The sequence below is a fragment of the Propithecus coquereli genome, unplaced genomic scaffold, assembly GCF_000956105.1.
Source record: "Propithecus coquereli isolate 6110/MARCELLA unplaced genomic scaffold, Pcoq_1.0 Scaffold658, whole genome shotgun sequence".
NCBI classification, from domain to species: domain Eukaryota; kingdom Metazoa; phylum Chordata; class Mammalia; order Primates; family Indriidae; genus Propithecus; species Propithecus coquereli.
This window is the reverse complement of record NW_012152596.1, coordinates 561,447-568,337: the sequence shown is the minus strand read 5'-3', so window position 1 is coordinate 568,337 and position 6,891 is coordinate 561,447. Positions and strand designations below refer to the sequence as shown.

Genomic DNA, 6,891 nt, shown 5'->3' with positions numbered 1-6,891 from the left:
CCAGACCGTGGAGCCGGTGTGGTCTGTTCTGAGCATGGAGGCGTGGGCCAGTGTGCACACGCCTGTCTCTGCCCCGCCGTCCTCCTGCGGTGGCCCCAGTCTCGCCGTTGGGCCTGCATGTTCCTGTCGGAAGCCCACGATTCGCAGGAGCCCGTGGGGAGCGCAGGGGCCGGGCAGGGGCGAGGGCGGCCTCCCGCCTTCTCTGCAGCGGAGGAGCCTGAGGCAGGAACGTGTTCTAGGGAAAGAGCAAACCGCCTGCCTGTCACGGGGAAACCCGCGGTGTCCGTAAGTCGCCAGTAACTGGACGTGCCGACTGGCTGCCTTTGTGTGTCTGTAAAGAGACTCAGCAGAGCTCCGCGCAGGGTTCAAGGGCATCCGACTGCCTGGCCCGGCGAGGGGCCCCTCACAGGGACTCCCCCACAAAACCTTCCTCCTGGTCACAGCCCGGTTCTCGCACCCACGGTGATGCCCGGCTCGCCTGTGCGTCTTGCAGAACCTCCTGCTGGGGCCCTGCCCCTGTGGGAACTCGAGTCACGAGAGCCAGGCGCCTGGCCCTCCAGAGGCCGCGCCCACGTGGGAGCTCCTGGGGAGGGGCCATGGCGGGAGAGGCCCCGTGGGCAGGTGCTGCGCCAGGGCCCACAGGCGTTGCCAGGGAGCCACACGGCTGCAGCCCCGGAGAGCGGGCGAGACGGGTCCTGTCGGGCAGGGCGTCAGCGCAGCTGTGGCCCGTTTGAGCCGAAAGGAGTTTGGGGCTGGGTGGGGTCGGGCGTGCAGGGCCGCAGCCGGAGACCAGCCCGATGTCGTGTGGCGAGCAGGCGCCTCTGCTCCCGCAGGACCCCAGAGGTCGGCCTCGCCGGGAGGAGGACAGCTGCTTCCTGCGGTCGGTCCTGGGGTGACCGCCAGGGGCGAGTGCAGCGCCCCCTTCCCGGAGCCTTCCCCTTAGTCCCTGGTACGTGGCCTGCATGCTCCGCTCACGCAGGGGCAGCGTGGGGTGGCGTGCGCTGTGCAGGAGCCACGGGGATCTCGGCATCAGGGTGGCATGTGGCTGAGAGCCCAGGTCTCCCTTGGGCGCGAGTCTCTGCCTGGGGCGCCGGGTTGCGCGGTCCTTGGCAGGACGCAGGGACGTTGCTGCTTCCTGGGCCCCAGCCCCGAGGGGCGGGTGCAGCTGCCCGCTGCTCAGGTGAGGACCTCGGGAACGCGGCGCCTCGCCCACCTTGCCGCTCAGAATGGAAGAAGAAAGACCCACCTGATCTAGGGCCTCTGTGTTTTAAAAACGATTTTGTTTTGGTAAAATTCACATAACAAGATTAACTGTTGACCATTTCAAAGTGTTCAACCCCCTGTCATTTGCCCCATTGCAGCCACCACTCTGTCAGGCTCCAGAACATTCTCACCACCCTAGAAAGGAACCCCCTGCCCGCTGGCGGTCCCCTGGCAGCCGCCCGTCCACTCTGTCTCCAGACTTCCCCGTCCTGCACATGTGTGTGTCTGGGGTCACGAAGCACGTGCCAGTTCGTGTCCGGCTGCTTTCTGCTCCGCGTGTTTTCAGGGTCCGTCCGCGTTGCAGCCTGCGTCAGCGTGGGCCGGGGCGTGACCTCTGCCTTCCACGGGCCTGCGGCTCGGCACTGAGGGGCTGGGGCTGGGGCCAACCTGGCCAGCCCCCTGCCTGAGGAAGCCAGGGGTCTCCCCGCCAAGACCTGCAGGGACCCCTGGTGGTCAGAACTGACCGGGCTGGCAGGGGTGCGGGGCCGTTCCTCAGGCCACACCGGTCGGGCATCAGTCACGGGCCAGCCTGGCTCGGGGTCCTCACGCCTCAGGGCCGACAGGCGCTCAGGGAGGGGCGGAGAAGCCCAGGCCGTCCCCCGCCGCTGTCTGGGTGCAGTGCCGGGTGATGCACACATCGTGGCTCTTCTCTGTTGGAGCTACACTCCAAACAAGACCAACGCGGTGCGTGTGCGCACCAGTCACGTGCCCCCACGCCTGGCCTCCACGTGGTGCCTGTGGGCCGGAACTGGGCAGATCTGGTGACATCAAGCAGAGCTGCCGGGAGGTTCCCAGAAGCGTCATCTGTGAGGACCGAAAGTGGCCGTGGCAGCACGTTACGTAGGCCGTGATGGAAACCGCACTGTGCCCACGAGAAGGGGCAGAGGCAGGTCGCAGCGTCAGTCTGACTGGGGCGTGTCCCGAGATTCCCGTGTCTGCATCTGTGCGTCAACCTGGGCTGGGGGTCATGGCTTTTGCGTGTTTGGCAATACATGTGGCGACTGGGCCCTGGTCCTGTGCACTTCTGAAGTTGTCTTCCTGGAGTGCACATGTCCCCAGGGCACGGCCTGAGTGGCCGAGGCTGCCCCGGTCAGCTGGGGAGGTCCCTGCCACCCCTCTGGACTAGGGGTACCCTGGTGGGCGGCCTCCTGGTCTCCTTCAGCTTCAGCGGCACACGGGAACTGCCCCCGCTCCTCCGCACCCTGTCTGTCGTGCTGGTCGGTGGCCTGGGGCGAGGGCCCCGCCCCGTCTGCAAGGCCACGCCGTAAAATCTGCTTCCAAGAACTGCCCTTCTCAAAGTGAAGCCCTTTCTGCAGGTGGATGGGCCTTAGAAGTCGCCACCCCTTTTTGGAGGGTGCTGGTGCCGTTCTCTAGTTAATCGTGACAGTTCTCGTGTCCCCCAAAACCCACAGCCTCTCTCGTGCCCTCGGTGGAGTGCTGGGGCCCGGGACGCTCGTGGGGCTGCATGTCTGCGTCGGGCCCGTTTGCTGGCGGCCAGGCGGTGGGTGCTGCGGTTGGTTTGCGCCCACCAAGCCTAGTTGAAACTTGATCCCAGGATGGCTTGTTGGGAGGTGGCCCTCCTTGGGGAAGTGTGTGCGCACAGGGTGGATCCCTCCTGAGTGGATGCGGGCCCTCTGCACGCCCCCCAGGAAGGATTAGCTCCCACAGAGTGGTGTCCTCGGTGCGCCCCCCTCTCCTTCGCTGCCTGCTCTCTGCACGTGGCTCCACTTCCGCTGTGCACCACGAGAGGAAACAGCCCGAGGCCACACTAGATGCCCAATCTCAAACTTTGCAGCCACCAGGACGAGCTAAATATCCCCCTTTTCCAAGTCACCAGCCTCAGGTGCTCTGTTACAACAGCCCAAAGCAGCTGGTCGGGAAGCAGAGCCTTCATGGGGAGGGCACAGGGGTGTGCCCTCCGGAACAGCCTGGGAGACCGTGCTCCACGAGGCCACAGCCCCTCTGACCTTTGGGGCCCAGGCCATGGATGCAGCACATGGACAGTGCTGGGGGCAGTCAGGGTAGCTGTCCCTTAGGGCTCCTGTCCCCTCTGACACCAATTCTGCATGGAGACCGGGCATAGCAATGCTTGGCAGTTACTTGCTTGGGGTCTTACGGGGCAGCTGCCCCACCCCCAGTGGTCTGGCCTTTGGGCCTGGGCCCCGCCCAGCAGGGGTTCCCCATGGGGCACTGGGCAGTCCCCAGCCCCTAGCCCCACACAGCCCAGGCCGCCACCCTGGGCACAGTCGCCACGCACTGGACTTTAGTGCTCAGTGGACGTGCCTTGAGAGAGGGTCTGCCGATGTTCCATGGGCCTAGAGGGAGATGGGAACGTTTGTAGGGCCAGGGGCCCCCAGAAGTCCAGCTGAGCCCCCACAGTTCGGGGCCACCCTCGCTGGCTGTGAGCCTGCAGGTTCAAAGGCCCTGGGGACAGCGCAGAGCTCTCCAGGATGGGGTGGCCAGCAGGTCTCTGACCTTGCTGACAGCTCAGGGCTCTCTAGAGCCACAGAGAGTCCAACAGCTGCTGCTGGGTAGGGATGGGGCCTCCCTCAGCTCAGCATCTCTGTGGTCCCTAGGCCCTGCCCTCGTGGTTGCAAGGTGGCTGCTGTTGCAGAAGCCCCCTCATGTGGTGGCCAGAGGAGGGGCCATACCTGCATCTCCCACGAGACAAGAGCTCTCTGAGGAGGCCCCAGCAGATGTGGCCTTGGCTCTGGCGCCCCTCCTGGCACAGCCTGGGGGCAGCTGCAGGCCAGCCCTCTGCACCCTGGCTGGTGTTCCGTGACGACCTGTGCTCCAGCCTGGCCCCGGCTGTCATGTGGGCAGGGCCTCAGGACAGGGCCCTGGTGGGAAGGGGGAGGCAGGCCTTGGGGCGTGAGGGCCCGCAGCTGTCCACCCCCACGCCAGGACCCCCGTCAGCTGGCGTGTGCGTGTGCTGTGGTTTGTGTGTCCTGCAAAGTTCAGGTGTGGCTACTTCGCAGCCAACATGCCAGCAGTAGCAGGTGGTGGCGGGAGGGCTGTGCCCTCGGGATGGGATTAAGGCTCATAAAGGAGGCGTCACACAGCATTCGCTCTGCCCTTCTGCTGTGTTCTTCAAGGATGCGGCAGCAGGCGCCATCTGGGAAGCAGAGCCCAGGCCTCGCCAGACACCAAACCTGCGGCCTTGATCTGGGACGTCCAGAACGTGAAGAAAGAAATTTCTGTTCTTTAAATTGCCCAGTCTCAGGTGTTTTGTCATAGCAGCACAAAGGAACTAAGACACGGCGTGTGCAGATGTGTGTGGGTGTGTGCAGGTGTATGTGGGTATGTGCAGGTGTGTGTGGGTGTGTGCAGGTGTGTGTGGGGTATATGCAGGTATATGTGGGTATGTGCAGGTCTATATGCAGTATATGCAGGTATATGGGGTATATGCAGGTGTATGTGGGTGTGTGCAGGTGTATGTGGGTGTGTTCAGGTGTATGTGGGGTGTGTACAGGTGTATGTGGGTATGTGTAGGTGTATGTGGGGTATATACAGGTGTATGCGTGTGTGCAGGTGTATGTGGGTATGTGCAGGTCTATGTGGGTGTGTGCAGGTGTATGTGGGTATGTGCAGGTGTATGTGGGGTGTGTGCAGGTGTATGTGGGTGTGTGCAGGTGTATGTGGGTGTGTGCAGGTGTATGTGGGGTATATACAGGTGTATGTGGGTGTGTGCGGGTGTATGTGGGTACGTGCAGGTGTATGTGGGTATGTGCAGGTGTATGTGGGGTATGTGTAGGTGTATGTGGGGTATATACAGGTGTATGTGGGTGTGTGCAGGTGTATGTGGGGTGTGTGCAGGTGTATGGGGTGTGTGCAGGTGTATGGGGTGTGTGCAGGTGTATGGGGTGTGTGCAGGTGTATGAGGTGTGTGCAGGTGTATGTGGGGTATGTGTAGGTGTATGTGGGTATATACAGGTGTATGTGGGGTGTGTGCAGGTGTATGTGAAGTGTGTGCAGGTGTATGCGGGGTATGTGCAGGTGTATGTGGGGTGTGTGCAGGTGTATGTGGGGTGTGGGGGTGTGCACGTGTGTTGGGGTATGCTCAGGCATATGTGGGGTATGTGCAGGTATATGTGCGTGTATGCAGGTGTATGTGGGGTGTGTGCAGGTGTATGTGGGTGTGTGCAGGTGTGTTGGGGTGTTGCAGGTGTGGGGTGTGTGCAGGTGTGTGGGCTGTGCCAATAGGGTGTGCAAGAATATATGTGTGTGCAGGTGTGGGTGCATGCAGGTGTGTATGGGCTGTCTGCAGGTGGGTGGGGGTGTGCAGGTGTATATGGGGTGTGTGCAGGGGGTGTTTGCCTAGATTTCTGGACAGAAAAGGGGAAAACAGTGTTGGGGACACACTAGCTGCGACATTAGGTGCCAATCGTCCTGAGTTCGCCAAGGAAACCTTCCGAAGCGACTGGGGCCGGGACTGTGCTCAGTGCAAACCTCCAGGGGAGGCCACGCCAGGCTACCAGAGGGAGCACTTGTCCTGGGAGACCTGCTGTCACCCCCAGTGCTCAGCAGCATCTAAGCGCCCACCCCAGGACACAGTCCAGAGCAGGCCTCCCTGCACAGCCTGAGTCCCAGAGGGTCCGGAGGGGTCATCACAGCACCGTGTCCCTCCCTGTGGCTCCCAGCCACTGCCCAGCAACCTTGGTGACCTGCCAGCCCCTCCTCGTTGTGGCCTCGTGGGCGCCCTGGGGACACCTGGCTACCACAGGCTCCGGGCAGTGGAGACAGACTCAAGGGCTTCAGCCAGCAGGACAGCCGCTGGCTGCGGTCACTTCCTCGGGCGGTATGTGGTAGCCCAGCGTCTGCGGCTGACAGCAAGGGGCCTGTCCCTGTCCCCACCACCAAAGGCAGCTTCAGCGTTTGGCCCACGAGGGGTGGAGCGAGCATTCAGACAGGAGCCCTGGGACTCCCCAGCTGGGAACCACACGTTTCTTGAGCTTAAGACTCAAGCCCCAGAAGGGAGGCCGCAGGGAAGGAGGGCGGGTGCTGTCGCTGTCCGCCCTTCTCAGGAGAAACCCCCACTCATCACGCAGTGTCCACGTGTCAGGACATGGGATTAAGCCATCCCCTGTCCCAGACTTCTGCTGTGGCCCTCAGGGAGGGGGCCCCTTCGAGGGGGCAGGCTGGGGGTAGCGGGTCTGGCCAGAGGTGCTGTGCCCTGCACCAAGCGTGAGGGCTCAGCTCTGGGAGCAGATGGCGCCATGTGGGGGAGTGTGGTGAGGAAAGTCAGGGTCAACACCTCAGCCTCTGTGAGCTGGTAAAGCTGGGGGTCAGGGAGGGCCACAAGCTAACTTTTTTAAATTAAAATCTGTGATGTTTTCTACTGAGAACTCGGGACCATTAAAGTGGATTCAAGAGTGGGAGGTGAGTGGGCTCTGCGCCCGAGCCCCCCACGCCCAGGACTAAGGCAGTGCCTGAGCAGCCCACTCTGGGGGCTTAACCCAGGTCTCTGCCCCTGTGCCCCCAGGGCCCCGCCATCCCCAGCACGCCCCTCTCCTACCGAGGCTTTGTGGGGCGTCCTGGGCTCTGTGGCTGCCACTTCTCAGCTGAGCGTGGTCTGAGCAGAGGTGCCCGTCCTTGCTGCTCGGCCGGGACTCGCTGGAGAGGTGGGGG

At 62.9% G+C, this 6,891-nt stretch overlaps 1 pseudogene; it reads left to right on the top strand.

Moving 5' to 3' along the window:
• The first annotated feature begins 6,479 nt into the window (after positions 1-6,479).
• LOC105823049 overlaps positions 6,480-6,891 on the top strand; it is a 17,670-nt pseudogene continuing 17,258 nt past the window's right edge.